Source organism: Schistocerca cancellata, chromosome 2, assembly GCF_023864275.1.
Source record: "Schistocerca cancellata isolate TAMUIC-IGC-003103 chromosome 2, iqSchCanc2.1, whole genome shotgun sequence".
Lineage (NCBI taxonomy): Eukaryota > Metazoa > Arthropoda > Insecta > Orthoptera > Acrididae > Schistocerca > Schistocerca cancellata.
Window position 1 is genome coordinate 1,097,255,195 of NC_064627.1, and position 18,746 is coordinate 1,097,273,940.

General features: G+C 44.1%; 1 protein-coding gene across 1 annotated transcript in view; it reads left to right on the forward strand.

Moving 5' to 3' along the window:
- Nucleotides 1–18,746, forward strand: part of LOC126161250 (uncharacterized) — a 249,085-nt gene that overhangs the window by 17,984 nt on the left and 212,355 nt on the right. The window lies entirely within an intron of this gene.

Below are 18,746 nucleotides of genomic sequence, written 5' to 3' on the forward strand. Positions count from 1 at the left end.
ATATTTAATGGATTTGATATTTAAATGATGTAGATATTCAAATTGAATGAAAAAAGGCCCATAGCAAGATTTGAACCTGTCACCCATTGATTGTCCAATGCTACCGAAATTAAGCATGCAGCCCACGGTTGGGATAACTTTGTTGCCCGGATTGAAAACGGTGTCCATGGGAGACAAACACTTGTACATAAAATGGTAAGACACTTTTATAACAGCGAAAAGGATGTTGCAGATATCAATGTAATAAAAAAAGACTGGCTGCATTATTACAAGGAAAAGTGGACTAATGAAATTAACACAGAAAATGAAGATCTTGAAACAAATCCAGATCATCTTGAATTCCAAGAATTAGAACATGCTCTCAGACATACAAAGAACTGAAAGGCAGTAGGAAGTGATGGCATTAACAGCGAAATAATAAAATATTCTTCAGCACCATTAAAAAAGACTCCTCAGATTTTTTAATCTCTGCTGGATAACAAAGGAAATACCAAAAGAATGGACGATCTCACAAGACCAATATTTAAAAAAGGAGACGGATCAAAACCCGAAAATTATAGAAGCATGTCACTATTAAATACAGCATATAAGATTTTTGCTAGAATAATTGAAAAACTAAAACCCATAATTTAGTGCCTGCTGTCAGAACAACAAAATGGATTCAGAAAGGGGTAAGCTGTACAGACAACTTACTTAAGCTACAGCAAATGAGAGAAAACTGAAGGAATTCAATAAAGAAACACACATCCTTTTTGTCGATTATGTAAAGGCTTTTGATAAAGTAAATAGACAGCTATTGTGGGAAATTTTAATAAGAAGAGGTATACCTATACCAATACACATTGTACAGGTAGTTCAAAAGATCCATGCCAATACAAGAATCCAAATATTTGGGGGTAATGAAGAAACAACAGAGGTTATTAATTTAGGAGTTTGTCAAGGTTGAGCCTCTCCACTGCTTGTTAATGTATGCATTGACGACAGTGTATGGCGATGGAGAATGAAACTGAAGAACTGTACATATAAATTCAACCAAAAACATTACATGACTTTTTTATTCGCAGATGACCAAGTGTTAATTTCGAATAGTGGAGATGGACTGCAGAGAGCTGTCTGTGAACTATACCAAACATGCCAGATATATGTCAATATCAATACAAAAAACAAAAGCCATGGCTTTCTGTGGAGAAAAGTCCGGTAAGAACAAAAATAATTATAGACAGCAAGATTATAGAGCAAGTAGATAGATTCAAATTTCTAAGAACCATGCTGTCATACAGGGGAGACCTAGATAAAAAAGACAAAATTGAGAAATTTAACTGCTAAAATGGCACTATCAGAAGAGCCCTGCAACGTAAAGTAAGAACAGAAACATATCTAAAATTTTATAAAGTTATGTCAGTACCAACATTACTATATGGAAGTGTATCTTGGGCAATGAAAAAGAAAGATAAAATAAGATTACAAGCCAGTGAAATGAAATTCCTCAGGTACACAGCAGGATATACTAAGCTAGACTACAAAAGAAATATAGATATCAGCAAGGAATTAAATATTTTCGATATGAACAGTAAGGTTGACGAATACTGACAAAAATGGATATCCCATCTGTTACAAATAGACAAATCAAGATTATCACCAGATTTTTGGGCGATATACTTCCTAAGATAAAAAAAAAAATGCATTGGAAGACCTGCAAAATGATGGAAGCACCAGGTGTAGCTGCAACAGGCTGAGGGAAAGCCTAATGCACGACGGAAGAAGAAGAAGAAGAAGAAGATGAAAAATGTTGAAGATTAGTAAATTATAAAAGTATAAGGAACGTTGTTCTGCTTCTGTAGTCAGAAATTTCATACTTAAGAGTATGGCACCCATCTTTACAATTATCTTTTATGATAATAACCTATTCAAAACCTGAATTAGTGACTTCATTAGTTAGCGAGAGGTGTCACCAAACTTAAAAAATATAGCAACAAAAGTAGTGTGTCAAAGTTGAGAATATTGTGAACATTGAGGCAAAATAGGAAATTGGAATTGTGAGTGAACTTTTGGTGTCTGTTATTTCATAAGGCTATTAGTTTCAGGTGATATAAAGTATGTTTTCAGGAGGAGTAATTTTCAATGAGTGGTAACAGTATTTCGTAGTCTGTGAGGTTAAAGTTTTTCCCCATCACTTTCTACAGTCGAAATTTCAGTAAGCCATAACTTTTCATTAACTGTGCCTCTGGTGAATCTAATTGCATCATTGGAATCAGGGAGATAAGTACAAATGATTTACGAGGGTTGTTTTTTAAGTAAGGGCCGTTTTTATTTTTAAAAAAAGATAGAAATACTTTTGTAAAAAACTATTATTTTCTGATTCTACACACTATTACCTATTTTTCTACATAGTTGCCTTGTTTATTTAAGCACTTGTCATACCGAACAACTAAGTTTTTAATTCCCTCTTCAAAGAATTCGGCCGCCTGCTCCGACAGCCAAGAGTTCACGGCCACTTTCACTTCATCGTCGTCATTGAAGCGCTGCCCGCCAAGATGGTGTTTTAGGTACCGGAAAAGGTGAAAATCACTAGGAGCAAGGTCGGGGCTGTATGGTGCATGGTCCAAAACTTCCCAGCCAAAAGAATCAATCAAATCCCGAGTCTTTTGAGAGGTGTGAGGCCTAGCGTTATCGTGCAGGAGCAAAACTCCTTTTGTCAGCATGCCGCGCCTTTTGTTTTGAATTGCTCTGCGGAGCTTCTTTAGAGTTGCACAGTAGGCGCATCTGAGTTGATTTCTCGTTCCTCGTGGCATAAAGTCCACTAGCAAAACACCGCGCCGGTCCTAGAACACAGTTGCCATAATCTTGCGCTTTGACAGCGTCTGTTTGGCTTTGACCTTGACGGGTGAGGTTGTGTGTCGCCATTCCATCGATTGTCGCTTGCTTTCGGGAGTGATGTGGGATACCCATGTTTCATCTCCAGTGACAATTTGACTAAACATGTCATCCCCTTCTTCCTCGTAACGAATCAAAAAGTCCAATGAAGTGGCAAATCTCTTCCCTTTGTGGTCCTCTTTGAGAAGTCTGGGTGCCCACCGAGAACACAGTTTCTTAAAGTTTAGGTTTTCAGACACAATTTTGTACAAAACCGATCTTGAAACTTGTGGAAATTACAAAGAAAGAGTGGTAATTGTGAATCTTCTGTCCTCACGAATCTTTGTTTCGACTGCAGCCACCAAATCATCAGTGATCACAGAGGGCCGGCCTGAGCATTCTTCGTCATGGACGTTTTGACGGCCATTTTTAAACTCTCTAACCCATTGACGCCTTTACCTTCACTCATTGCATTCAAGCCATAAACTTCTGTTAACTGACGATGAATTTCTGCAGCTGATAGGCTTCTCGCGGTCAAAAAACGTATCACTGGCCGTATCTCACACGCGGCGGGCGATTCAATAATCGTAAACATTATAAAGTAGCACAGCGATGCATACACGTCAGCTACAGAGCTGCAACTTGCATCAGTGTCAACGGGAAGGATGCCGGCAAGTGGCGCGGTGGCTTGTTGCGGCGTCCGCGCGAACTACGGGACTAACGGGACTATACGCGCGAACGGCCCTTACCTAAGAAACAACCCTCGTAACTATAAATTTAAATGAAATTTCATGTAAATAACAGTTTGACATATTCCTGTACATTCTACATATTACATATGCATCTGTATTGGATATAAAATGAAAAAGCGGAAAAAATAGTTATTCATTGGAGGATAAAACATAACAGATGGAGAAGATTACTGCTTGCTATGTCCCAATCTGGCCTGGTACCTTCAACCATAAGCAGAATGCCCTTAGTGTGACAATTAATGAAAGTGAAAGTGTAACAGATATTACTGTTGCCTGCCAGAACAACAACTTATTTCTCTTGTGCTCTGATCTGTGTTGCTCTCCAAGAAACGTTTCTCACTGATGACAATTCCCCAACTATTTGAGGCTACTGTGCATTGTTTCAGAATAGTACTGGCCTCAAGTGAGCATTCACACAGATGCCAGTGAATGGATTCTCCTTCATATAACATTGGAAGCAATAGCAGTGAAGTGTAAAAGGTCCTAGCGACCACTATCTATAATCTTTACCATCAGGCAGATCACTTATCTCGAGACCACCACCTTCATCCATTAACTTTCCACTTCTTTTTCTTGTAGGGATATCACAGCACATACCACTTATTCTGGCTGGTGCCTTCTGATTGACCAGCTTCTTTCTGATCTTGATTTCGTCTCCTCAGTGATGGTACTCCTACACACTTCATTGCTGCCCTTGCCTTCTTCCCAGCAGTGCCTTTGATACAATGGTTGTACATGATGATCTTTGTGGCAGGGACCAACTTCCAGTGATCCCTACACCTTCTTGTCACTGTCCAACAGATCAATTACCACATTCGGCACTTCAAGGAGCCAACTTGCAGTTTCATACTTCCATGGTCACCTTTGCACTTCCTCTGTCAGACTGCAACTAGGTTGTGGAAGATGTATCCAGTATGATCATCTTCAGTGCTGTAACTGCTATTCCCCTTTCTGCATGCCCTCTCTGCCACTGGCCAGCACCATGCTGGCAACTGCTATTCAGGATCTTCGTATGGCCCTCTGACACACAAAGCAACATCCTTCACAGCCAGACCTCCTCTCTAAGTGGCCTTGTGCTAAGGTTTATCCTTGTGCTAAGGCATATTATCTGATTACACACAGTAAGAATCGAAACATTTGAAATGTGGTGCTACAGACGAATGTTAAAAATTAGGTGGACTGATAATGTAAGGAATGAGGATGTTCTGCACGGAATTAGAGAAGAAAGCAATATGTGGAAAACATTGACAAGAGAAGGGATAGGATGATAGGACACATGTTAAGACATGAGAGAATAACTTCCATGGTACTAGAAGAAGCAGCAGAGGGCAAAAACTGCAGAGGAAGACAGAGGTTGGAATACATCCAGCAAGTAATTGAGGATGTAGGTTGCATGTGCTACTCTGAGGTGAAGAGGCTGGCACGAGAGATGAATTTGTGGCGGACTGCATGAGTAAAAAGAAAAATGGTTCAAATGGCTCTGAGCACTATGGGACTCAACTGCTGTGGTCATAAGTCCCCTAGATCTTAGAACTACTTAAATCTAACTAACCTAAGGACAACACACAACACCCAGCCATCACGAGGCAGAGAAAATCCCTGACCCCGCCGGGAATCGAACCCGGGAACCCGGGCGTGGGAAGCGAGAACGCTACCGCACGACCACGAGATGCGGGCTGAGTAAAAAGACTCTCAGGGTTGAAGTGAATGACAGACTGCTTGGGGATACTGCTGGTGAAGCAGATAAGCTGCATAAACTTTCGTCAAACTACACAGGGTGGATTTGCCCTCTCTCTCTGCCACCAAGCCACAGTGTGAAGAGCACACTGTGCGGCTTCGGACCAGCAAAAATCAAGCAGCTACCGCCGCTCCCCCTCACCTGTGGCAGTTCCTGGGTGCGAACGCTTCCTCCCCCAAATACTCTGCCTGCATCTGCAGCAGAGAAACCTCGCCGCGCCGCACTTTTGTTGCAGCTCTGTAGATCGACTGTAGTCTTCTGCAGCGCAGTTGGAAGGTCGCAACAGAGTTGCCATCTCTCGGGGATCAACTCTCGATGACCCTATTCAGTCATAGGTCGCGCTGCAAGAAGCCGGTCTATACCAAATCGAGTCAATACTGTCGCGGCGGCAACTCAATCTGTGCTCACAGTCGACACTACTCAGAATGAAAAGACTACTTGCATACGTGAGATGCCACATGTATGTGCCTGAGAACTGCCCTGGCCTGAGGTTAGCTGAAACACGTTCCTAGTCACTGGCTTCGTTATATTTGAAGTGGAAATCTCGTTCGTTACACTTGTAAATGGCCATCGCAAGGATTGTATTCCCAGCTGTAGGGGGAATTATGATCGGGCTGGGTGCACTACGTCTCCTCCCTGGGAACATAATGCTTTTCATCTCAAATGTGAGCTAAGCTCTTTAGTCTTTTGGACCACCAAACATCAGCGACTGTTCCAGGTCTTTTCCTTCTGGGTGGTGATTATATGAATGTGAAAATATCACATCACATTGTGCAACAGCATTGAGAATCTCTTCTTTTCTGGCTGCCTTCTGAAAACATGAATGACAAGTTAAAAACATCTCACTATCCTTCATCACCACTCCCATCCCAACTATACTTGGCTAGAAGGTGTTTTCTGTTTGCTGTGGCGAGATAGTATCATCTTCCAATCCTTAAACCATGCAAAAAACTAACGACCATTGCCAGCTAATGACTAACCTCAACAGTGTACTCTGAAAACTGCTTAATATGATTGTAACCCAAGGATTATACTGGGTTATTGAATTGTGGGGCATTTTGTCCCCTGTTCACTGGAGGGATGATCCACAACTGATTTTGTGTGGTTCGGTTGGAAACAGCATTCCAGCAGCCTTTTTTCTGAATACCAACACCTCATTGCAGTCTTTTTTGATACACATCCAGTGTATGACACAACTTAGCACCATCACATTTTCCTTGCCCACCTTTTGAGGCTTCTAACAATTTTTATGCGTCAATATTTATCCCACCAGTTGTCCCCACAGTGGGATCACCACACTATGAGTACATGCTTGGCTACCACAGGATTCCAACCTTAGCATTGCTTCCTCTTTCTGTGCTGCAAACCTACATATCTTACATCCTTTGACTTTGTCAGGAGGTCGTTTGGGTGCAGACCCTGCTTGGACTGGTTTCACAATTTTGGTCTTGATTTCTAGTTTCACTCCTGGCACTATCGTCACCTTCCATTAACAATTGCATGGCCCCATTATCAGATTTGACTTGCCATCCTTTTTTCAAATTTTACAGAGGTGCATGTCATGCAGGGAAGGTTACCCACTGTGGTGTATGCTCAGCCTCTGTGCCTTTCACCTCAGCATCCTTCCTTCCTGCTGTTGTAGTAAGCCCAAAACCCAGTATGATAGCCATCCCATTGTGGGGGGTCATCAACTACTTGCACAGTGGTAGCCCCCCTCCTCTCCCGACCACACAGCGATTGCACTGTTGGTACCTGTGCTGCACACTCCTCATGCTGTGCAGTCTGTGCCCATCATGACTGGGGCATGGTGACTCTCAGCAACAGGTTACTGGCCAGGTGGTAAATGCTGTGGCTTGGTGGTGCCCATGGGGAGAGCCGCCATTCAGAGAGTGTGGCAACATGGCAGATAATTCACACATGAAGTGACATACACTTTCTCGTGATGGTGGTCACATGGCCTCAGCAGTCTCCTCAAATGGTAATGTTTTGTACAATGCAACAAAGTGCGATCCCAGTGCATTCCCTGCTTTGCCATGTTGTGGAAGGAATGCAGGGCCAGCCAAGGTGCAAAATCTCCCCCCAGACACGGTTGTGGCCACAAACCTTCAGTTTTTTGTGGAAAACATTGAAGACAAATATAAGGAAGTTTCAACCATGTCTGAGATGAAGAATGGTTCCCACCTCATTAAAACGTCGTCTCCTGCTCAGTCACAGGCTCTCCTCTCTTGTGAAAAGTTGGGTGATGTCCCCGTGACAGAAATCTCAGTGTGGTCCAGAGCAGCATCATCATTCACTGTGATCTTCTGCACTGTGATGATCTGTGGGCCAACTTAGAGTGACAGGGTGTGCACTTCGTCATGCCCATAGAGGACCAAGGGGAAACAGAGTTGCTACTGGGGTCTTCATCTTGGAGTTTGATGGTGATACATTGCCTGAGAAGAACAAGGTGATAATCTACTGGTGTGATGTGAAACACTGTTCCTCCTCCTTTGAGATGCTTCAGGTTGTGAAGTTCAGACATATGTCTTCCCATTGCACTGCTACTACCCCTATCTGCAGGGATTTTGGATGTGTGCTGCACGTCAATGTTCCTTGTGCCCCTCTCGCCATTTGTGTGGATTGTGGCAACGTCCTTGATCTCTGGTGCCCCCATACACTTCAGTGTGGCACATGGAACCTATTCAGCTATTGATATATCATTTTGCAGTCCTGGTTGTCTACATCTATCCACGATGATCTGTGTGGTAATGACCATTTCCCGAACATCCTGTAGCTCCCTCAACATTGCTCCTCTGGACACCCACCCACATAGATGAATCTCTGTGATGCTGATTGGGATGGGTTCACCTCTGCTGTTGTCCTTAGCTCCCCATTACAAGGTAGTGTCTATGCAGCTGTTCAGCATACAATGGCAGCCATTCTTTTGACAACTCTTCCTTGGAGTCCCCTTGTCAAGGACAGTACCCTGGTGGACCTCAGAGGTCAGTGTGGCCAGTAGAGATCTTAGGCAGGCTCTCCAACACCGTAAGTGGCACCCTTCACTGGAGCTCCTCATTACCTTTAAATGGCTCCTTGTTCACATCCGCTACCTAAAAAAAAGGACGAAAGCAAGAAACCTGAAAGCAGTACGTTTCCACCATTCAATCACAGACCTCTCCATCATGGATATGGGCAAAGATCAGATGACTCTACGGCTTCCAGTCTCCTGCAGGTGTACCAAGTATTTCCTTAGATGGTGCCATTTACACTGATCTAGACACTGTCACTAAACATTTTGCTGAGCGTTACGCTCATGCAGCTGCTTCTGAGAACTGCCACCCTACCTTTTGGCCCATAAGACAGTGAGTGTAGTGAATTTGCTTATCTTTTACTATCTGCCACCTGGAAACATATAATGCTCCAGTCAGTGAATGAATAGGAACTCGCCAGTTCCAAAGCCCATTGCCCTGATACAGCCCCAGGGCCAGTCTACATCCACAGTCAAATGCTGAAACATCTCTCAGCGGATTGTCAGCATCACATCCTAGCTCTTTAATCTGATCTAGAATGAGGGTGACTGCCCATCTCTGTGATGAGAAACTGCGATAGTTCTGGTATTGAAACTGGTCAAGAACCTGTTCAAGAGGGACAGTTATCATCTAAACAGCCGTACCGATGTTCTCTGTAAGTTGCCCGAACGTGTGGTGATCAAGTGCCTGTGTTGGCTCCTTGTGTCTCAGGGCCTTTTGGCTGTATCTCAGGTCGGTTTTCACAAAAGCTGCTCCACTGCTGATAATTCGGTTCACCTTGAGTCCATCATCTGGACGATCTTTGCACATTGTCAGCACCTCATCATTGTCTTTTTCAACCTCCAGAAGGCATATGATATGATATATGACATGACATGGGGTCACCACATTCTTACTACATTACATGAGTGGGGACTCCAGGTTCCACTCCAGATTTTTGTCAAGAACTTCTCTGTCACACTGTATGTTCCAAGTTCAAGTGGACGCCTAACTCAGTGCCCCCCATATCCAAGAAAACGCGGTCCCATGGGGCTCTGTACTGAGTGTCCCCCTCTTTCCTGCGGCCATCAAAGGTCTAGTGGCAGCTGTGGGGTCTTTGGTATCGCCCTCCTTGTATGCCAACGATTTTTATTTGAATTATTGCTCCGTACAGTTGTTGCTGAGTGTCGCCTATTGGACACCATACGGAAGGCAAAGTCATGGGCTCTCACCAATGGGTTTCAGTTTTCAGCTGCCAAGACTCGTATCATGCACTTCTGTTGCCATCGTACTGCCCACCACACCCACACCTTATCTAGATGATCAGTTACTTCTTGCAGTTGACACACACCACTGTCTGGGACTAGTCTTAGATTCCCAGCTGACGTGGCTTCCCCATCTTTGCCAACTTAAGCGAAAGTACTAGTGACACCTCAATACACTTCGATGCCACAGTAACACTAGCCGGGGTGCAGATCGCTTTAGCCTTTTACGGCCCTACAAAGCTCTGATTTAGTCCCAACTTGACTGTGAAGATCTTGCATATGTTTCTGCATCACCTTCAGCATTGCGGATGCTGGATCCTTGGAACTGCAACTTTCTCCACTGTCACCTCTGTTTGGGGAGACATCACATTTGCTCCCATGGTTTGTGCCCTGACCTTAGATTTTCCTCGTAGTTCTTTGGTCCAAAAGATTCTGTTGACACCACGATTTTTTGCCACCTGTTCTTGCGTGTCTTTGAGAAGTATCTGGGTTCACAATGGCTGGACAGCCGACAGATGAAACGGCTTTGCATACATACATGCACATTGCAGTGAACGCCACTCTCTGCCAAATGACTGCAGTGTCTTCAAATACTGAATTGGTCATTAAATTAGTCCTTAGCCATGTTCGCTCTTGCACTGGCAAGAGTATTCTAATCTGCAGCCTTTAGGCTATATATCAGTGTTACTCTCCTCACCCACATATCATGGCTATCCAGGATCTTGTGTCTGACCTCCATCAAGCTGGGCGGCCAGTCGATTTCATTTGGACCCCCAGTCTTGTTGGGATTTCGGGAAATGAACGAGCTGACCATTTGGCCAAGGCAGCCACCAGGATCCAGATTCTGGAAATGGGGGTCCCAGAACTGGATCTTCAGTAGTTTATACACCATCAATTGCTTGAAGTCTGGAACTTAGATTGGTCTGCCCTGGTATCCCCTAACAAAATGAGGACAATTAAGGAGACCGCGACCATGTGGCAGTCTTCCCTGCATGCTTCTCGCAGGGAGTCGAACATCCTCTGTAGACTGCTTTGGCATTACTCTGCTGACCTGTGGCCACATTTTCAGATGTGGGGCTCCCCCTCACTGCTGATGAGGAGCCCTCCTGATGGTGGCCCACTGTGCTAGTACAGTGTGTTGATCTTGACATGTCTGTACTACGCGGATGCAGTGATGCACCACTGTCCCCTACATGTGTGGCAGTTTGTTGATAGGTCTATCCAGCTTGCCACAGGCCCAAAATGCGACCCCGTCCAAACAGCTGAAGCTGTTCGACAGGAGTGCGTACTTGTCAGTGGGACATGGTTGTACCCTAGAATGAACGTTGAAAACACTTATCACCTCTAAACTCAAGACAATTACCGCCTGATGAGTTGAAACAGAGGGTGCATAATCAGGTCTTCTGACTGCTATCTGATTGCCAATGACCATGAAAACTGAATCACTGACAGTACTATCCCTCACTGTGCACCTGGTGCAACTTAATGGAGCCCTTTGTGGGTGTTTTTTTTTTCCTTTTCCCTACGGTGTACAATGTAGGAATAACTCGATGGAATGCGACCAGAGAAATTCATCAAAAACCGCCGATAGAGTCACATCATACCTACAGTGAAGTCCTAATCTGAAAGCAGGGTCGTCAATAAATTACAGCATTCAGTACTGAAGCGACGTTCATTGCAAACGCCAATACAAACAGAACAGAACCAACCTCCTGGATGGAGTGCAGTTATTATAACAACATGGTATGAGATGTGTTCAATAAGTAATGTAACACAATGTTTTTCTCTGCCGACTTTGGTTAAAAAATGCGGAATTTGCTGTGGGACATCGTGGAATACTTCCTCTTCGGTCCCTAGAATTTAATGAAGTTCCAGTAGGTGGTGGCGCTATACATAGCCATCAAAATAGCGTCTATAATGGAGGTGCGTTCCAAGCAGAGAGCTGTCATTGAGCTTCTTTCGGCAGAAAACTAGGCATTGAAGATATTCATAGGTGCTTGCGAAGACTGTCTATGGAGACCTGACAGCGAACAAAAGCATGGTGAGTTGTTGGGTGCAAACCTGTCCTATCTGTCCCTCATACTGGCCAATCACGCAGCTGTGACTCCTGAAGTGTTGGAATGTGTAGATACTCTCATTCGAGGTGATTGACAGATAAGTCTGGACGCCTATGTTGGTAGTGCTGACAAACTTGTCCACCATTTGGGGTATTCGCACGCTGGTTTCCTCAGGGTCTTGTAGAAGACGATAAAGGACAATAGATGACTGTCTATGCGGAATTACATGTGTGTTAAAAGGCTGATCGTGACAATTTTTTGTCGAGTATTTCACACGTAATGAAACACGGGTCCTTCACTTTGAACCAGAAACAAAACAGCAACCCATGGTGTGACGCCGTACCACTCCTAATCCAAAGAAAAGTTCAAAACTGCACCCTTATCCGTTAAAGTGATGGCGACTGTCTTATGTTTGATGTCCTCACTCATAGTGTAACGATGATGTCTGAAGTGTACCAATATTGTGCTACCCTCAGAAAATTGAAGAAATGACTTCGGCCCGTTCATCGCCACAAAAATGTAAGGAACTTCTCCTCCATGACAATGCAAGGCCTCGCACAATTCTGTGCAACCGAGAGGAGCTCACAAAACTTCATTGTATTATATTTCCTTATCCACCCTACAACCCGGAGTAGCACTTTCCGACTTCCATCCGTGTGGCCCAATGGAGAATGCACTCTGTGAGAAGCAGAATGTGGATGATATGGAGGTTATTGATGCAGAAAGACGTAAGACGTTGGCTCCGACGTCGACCAATAGATTGGTACCATGCAGGTATATGGGCCCTCCCAGGAAGTTGGCGCAAGGCTGTCGCGTTAAACGCAAATTATGTAGGAATATGGGATTTTTGTAGCTAAAAGCGTGGGGAATAATATGGCATGTTGGAATCCTGAATAAAACCAACCTGCTTTCCGAGAAAAGGTGTTGCATAACTCATTGACTACCCCTCGTACATCTAGAGTATGTCTGCCAGCGTCTTATTAAAGCATTCTGACAGGAAGCAGTCTGGTAGATAGTTTTCATGCTGTGGCTAATGTTGTAATGTGAAATTACCGCTTACAGTATTATCCATTTCATATTGACCGACCCCTGACTTTGAGCTGATGTTCTGGTCACAGTGCCGTGCAGGGTAGCCGCGCAGTCTAGGCGTCATGGCACGGTCGCACGGCTCTCCCCGCCGGAGGTTCGAGTCCCTTTCCCAGGCATGGGGCTGTGTGTTGTCCTTAGCGTAAGATCGTTTACGTTAGGTAAAGTAGTGTGTAAGCCTAGGGACCGATGACCTAAGCAGTTTTGTCCCTTAGGAATGCACACACATTTGATTATTTGAAATGGAGGCGACTTACGCGCTAATGTTTAAGAGAAACCGTGCTTTTCTATTTTTTTTTTAGGCGAGTGTCGACTTTAAGGACGCATAAATATCATGACGTAAGTAGAAGAAATATCCTTTGCGCAGTTTAAAGATACAACCATACTCTACTTCCAGACGAATTGTCGTTGCTTTCCAGTTAGTCGTTTTGTCCTAATAATGATGGGCATAGATTGCTGCAATTCGCCTAATGGTGATGAATATTAATAAAGACGAAAAGTTTAAATGCAAGCTCTGTTTTGCCTTAAACAGCTCTTATGTAAATCTACATAAAGCGCTAATATCCCATGTTTAATTTATTTGCTTTTGCGTTTCTATGCGCAGTGTGCTTGCGTGTGCTATGTTGCCGGACCTCTGAACACTATTTCCAATTCATTGTTGCAGTGTTTATACCGCTTCTTGTCATCGGATAGGAAACAATCATGCTCCCATTTGTTGTTGTGTATTCGTGTGAGGCCAGTGTTCGTCAGATAATTCGTTGCCTTTTACCTGTATGAAACTGTGTGTCATTTACGGAGCTGTGGAAAGTCTATAGTGATCAGTGCGCCTGCTAACTGTGAGGCCGATGGCCTCAGCAGTTTGGTCCCTTTGGAATTCACACTTTATTAGTGAAAAGTACAGTAAAGCGAATTTCGAGAGAATGTAGAGAAACTTCTTGTCTTGTATCATCAAAAAGTGTTCTGGCAGGCGACAGAAGTTAATATTGAACGAGGCGACAAGTTAATATTGGACGAGGCGACGGAAGTTTGTATTGGACGAGTTTACACAGAGAGTCATAAGAAGAAAAATTCACAACTTCTGTGTGGAAAAGCAGTTTCCCGCAATGGCAGCCGTGTTGAAAAAAGACTGAAGTGGAAGATTTTTCTGATATGAGTGAAACAATCCATTGTCGTCATATTCGAAAATTGGTCTTTAGGTACAAAAAAGTTCAACAAAAAGCCTGTACTGATGGAAAATAACCAAGTAGCAGGAAAAAAATAGTTATTGCGCGAACACTGGATGGACTAGTTATTACACTGATGAGAGTTGGTGTGGTGCAAATCCTTCAAGAAAGCTTGGTCGGCAGGAACAAAAAATGCCTTATGCATCAGAAAATATATACGATTATTACAGAGGAAGTGTTAGAGTGGAATGGCTGAAAAGGAGGAATTCAAACATCGTCCGGTTCTGGAAAAAGAATTATAATGTTCCACATTGGGAACAAAGATGGGTTCGTGCAAAATACTGGCTTATGTTTTATTGGGCAAAAATGAAATTCTGAAATGAATGCCAGAAACTACGAAGAGTGCTTTAGAAGCGTTCTCGAAAAATTAGATCTGCGATTGTTTTAGATCAGACTCCATATCACACAATGATAAATCCAGTATCACGAAATCCATCTACGAAATGGCGGAGGCATTCTATTGTTAAATGGATGGAAAGCAAAAATGTAGAGCTTCCGTCTAATGCCACATCGTATGAGGAATTTACTAAAGCTGGCCTCCTCGAACACGCGCGGCCGCAGTTCAGTGGGCAGGAATACCTTCTGGAAAGTATGTTGCGATCAGTGGACAAGGAAATTAACCTTTGTGGTTGCCAGTAGCGCACTGCGAATTGAACGCCATTGGACTTCTTTGGGCATTTGTCAAGAACAAGGTAGAAAAGGAGAACAAGAATTTTAAAGTAAGCGCGAGATAAGTCATTGCAAATGTGAAACGCTGGTACATTAATAACCCGTGTAAACGCCGGAATGTTGAACGCAAGCATGTAAACGTGCATTCATCGTGTTCCATAGGTGCTGGATGACAGTTTACGGGACGGAGTTCCATGCCTGTTGCACTTGGTCTGTCAGTACAGGTACGGTTAATGCTAGATGTGGATGACGCTCGAGTTGTCGCCCGATAATGTCCCATATGTGCTCGATTGGAGACAGATCTGGTGATCGAGCAGGTCAAGGCAAGTTGTCGACACTGTAGAGCATGTTGGGTTACAACGGCGGTATATGGGCGAACGTTATTATGTTGGAAAACACCGCCTGGAATGCTGTTCAAGAATGGCAGCATAACACGTCGATGCACCAGATTGACATACACATTTGCAGACAGGCTGCTTAGGGTAACCACGATAGTGCTCCTGCTGTCTTATGAAATCACAACCCAGACCATAAGTGCAGTTTTAGGTCCAGTGTATCTAGCACGCAGACTTGTTGGCACTGGCATCGAGGCAGAACCAGCTTTCATTAGGAAACACAACAGATCTCCACCGTGCCCCCCCCCCTCCCCCGCGCAATGAGATCTCGCTTGACACCACTGAAGTCACAGATGGCGGTGGTTTGGTGTCAGTGAAATGCGCGCTAGAGGGAGTCTAGCTCGAAGCCGTCCATGAAGTAACCGATTTGTTACAGTTCTTTGTGTGTGTTTGTTGAAGTTCCTTATGTCACAGTGGTGCCAACTGCTGCTCATATTGCTGCTCCAGATGCAATACTGTGCGCCAGAGCCATATACCGAATACGGTAGTCTCCCTCTGCGTAGTTGCCACCTGGAGCCCGGTCTTCTTGCGACCGAACATTCCCGTGACCACCGATGCCAACAGTGATGTATTGTGGCTACAATCATGCCAAGTCTTTCTGCAATATTGCAAAAAAAAAAGACATCCAGCTTCTCGCAGCCCTATTACACTACTTCGTTCAAACTCAGCAAGGTGTTGATAAGGTCGTCTTTGTTGCCTTAAAGGTATTCTTGACTAGCATAAAGTCACCACGTCCAATTTCAAAAGTTACTAACACTCTTGATCCTTGCAGTGTGTATTTAAAAACAAGCCTGATTTGCATCCTCATAGTGGCGCTGCTAGCGCAACTCTTATGGACTAGCGCGAAATTTGAACAGACATCATCTTTCAGATTAGACACACACCTACCAACTTCCGTTTGTGTTGCACAACTCCTCCTTGATGTTGCGATTTTTTCCGTCTGTGTATAATTATGGCCAATTTTTTTCCTCTTACTCCATCAACACCATTGTCATCTATTACTAAATTTAGAGCTTTGGTGCAGCTTTCTCTCTTCCACAAGACCAGCGTCAACATCAGTCTGCAAACTTCTTGTATTATTCCAAGAAACAAAGATGTTCTTTTTTTCTCACAAAGCCAGTAATTACTAAAATCAGTCAAAGCAGCGTTAGTGTGTTTAAGAGCAAAGTGAGTTCCATCAGTAAAATCTTGCCATGAACAGAACCATGACAAAGTTTTTGCACATCGAAAACATTGCCTTTGCAACGTTTTAACGTAACATCATCTGGCATAAATGTAGCAGTACTCTTTCAGTTGTCAGTTCTTTTCCTTGAGCCCAATTAGTGCAAAGCAACAACTGTGTTGCGTTAAAAATACGCAATATTAACTCCACATTTTGCTGTAGAATTGAATTTGGACTTAATAACTTCAGTGTTAGAGCATCAGTTCGCAAACTTTTGTTTGTCGCGCTCCTCTACTGCCGAAAATTCACCATCTTCGAAATTACTGCTCTGTGCTACCAGTGCGATGCCATCAGCGTAGATGAATTTAGTTGATATTGTGGTTGGTAACATATTAATGTATAAATTCTTACGGGGGATCTGGAGAAGATGTCAACTTTCTTTAAGACCTGGAGATTGATCCTAAGCACATCAAAACCTGAAGTCTCTTGTTTCCATCTAGCGAATCGTGCTGCGAACTATAAACCAAGAGTTCTGCTCAATGGGCAAACGTTGAGGTACAATCCTTTTCCAAAATATCTCGGAATCACTCTAGATGGAACCCTGAGCTACAAAGAGCACATCAGCAAGCTTTCTCATAAAGTTGCTGCAAGGAACAACATATTACACAAGCTCAGTGGTACCATCTGTGGGACCTCTGCTGACTGTCTGCGATTAACAGGCATCAGTCTTGTGTACTATGCTGCCGAGTACTGTGCACCTGTCTGGTTGGAAAGTGTACATGTGAAGAGGGTAGACACAAAACTTAACGACACAATGCGCTGCATTACTGGTTCCATCAAATCAACTCAATGCCACTGGTTACCTGTACTGAGTCACATCCCTCCACCTCACTTAAGGCGGAAACAAGCTCTCCTGAGGGAGGCAAAGAAAATCTCTGCATCACCCTCTCTACCACTGCACCAGGAATTCTGTCATCCGCCACAGCAACGATTGTGATCAAGAAGACCAGCAAGTGTTACTGCAGGACAACTCATTGCGGATGGTTTTTATCTAAATGAAAGCAGGAAGCATGAATGGTCAACAAAAAGATTGGGAACAAGAGCCCATCACCTTGATCCCACAAAGAAGCCAAAAGGTTTTGACCTACCGAGGAACCTCTGGTGCCGCCCCAAAAGGTTAAGGACTGGACATGGTTGTTGTAGCTACTTCAGGTACAAATGGGGCTGGATCCGTTCACCAACGTGTGAATGTAATCAAGAAGAGCAGACAATCGAACATTTAGTCCAACGCTGTCCACTTCATTCATACCCTGGAATTCCCGACGACTTGTTCACTCTCATACCCAGGTCAATTAATTGGTTGGAAAACACAGACTTTAAGGTTTAATCTTTTCTTTTATCATATGTATATTGTATAAAATCACTTGCCTTGTATCAACTGTATATTGTATAAAATCACCATACGATTAAATAAATAACTGCCGATAATGGAAACTTCACGCAACCTTCACAATAATAATGCTGTATTACCTACAACAAGCACCTGAAAATGCGACCTGTTAGCTTGTGGCGACCATCAATTATCAATTACTCTAGAACGAGATGTGATCTATCTTCGGATTGAGTGAGCTTTGGATCTTGTTTTGGGCTGTTTGTTTTCGCTCGATGCGTTTTATTTTCTGGTTATTTTGTGTGCATATAAAGTGTGTAATCGTACTCTTGGTTATTTCTATCCGCAAATTAGTCGGTGTAGATATAGAAAACCCACATTGGTGATCCCGAGTCGTGTGCATTGCTTACCACCGGTTTCGCGCCAGGTCAAACAGTGACTCAACCTCCGCGACAGTGCAGGACGTCACTATCGCGGAACTGACTTTCGGTTGTGAAGCGCAAAGTTCTTCCGCAGTTATTAACCAATACGACGAGAATGCTCGTTTCTCCAGTGTTTACTCCTCCGGAAGAGGCGACTCTAACCTCCTTTGTCACGCCGCACACATCTGCCCTGAAGCCTGCGACTGGATTCCATGTTAGTGGAGTTTCTGTCTCACTCCACTACGTACGACTCGGCTGTACAGTTTGGCGGCCCACACGCACAGCTTCCTCCTCCACGGTGTGGCTCGCCATTACAAGCGTCGCGCACATTCGACGCCAACTTTCTCGCCGATCGCGCTATCCTGTTTAATGTGCTCACTGCCGCACCGCAAATGGGACACACATTAATCGCGCCGGGATGCCCCTGCATCTACTCGACCTACTGCACCGCGCAGACCTCGAGCGACGCTCCTCCTTTCGGGATCCATCCGCGTCTGTTGTCGACACTTCCGCATCGGGTTCCGGTGGGGATCATGTGCTGACCCCTCCGACACAGACAATGGACGACAGCACACCTCGCCACCGCTGCTTTTGTTTTACCCGTCTCGCTTCACGATTCTACAACGCCGGCAGTGATGCGTTAGGCGTGTGGCCATACTGGCTCCCTCTCCACACGCTATGTGAATGCTAGGCATCAAAAGGCGCCAACACAAATACAGAACTTTCATCAAAACATAGCCCCTGTCA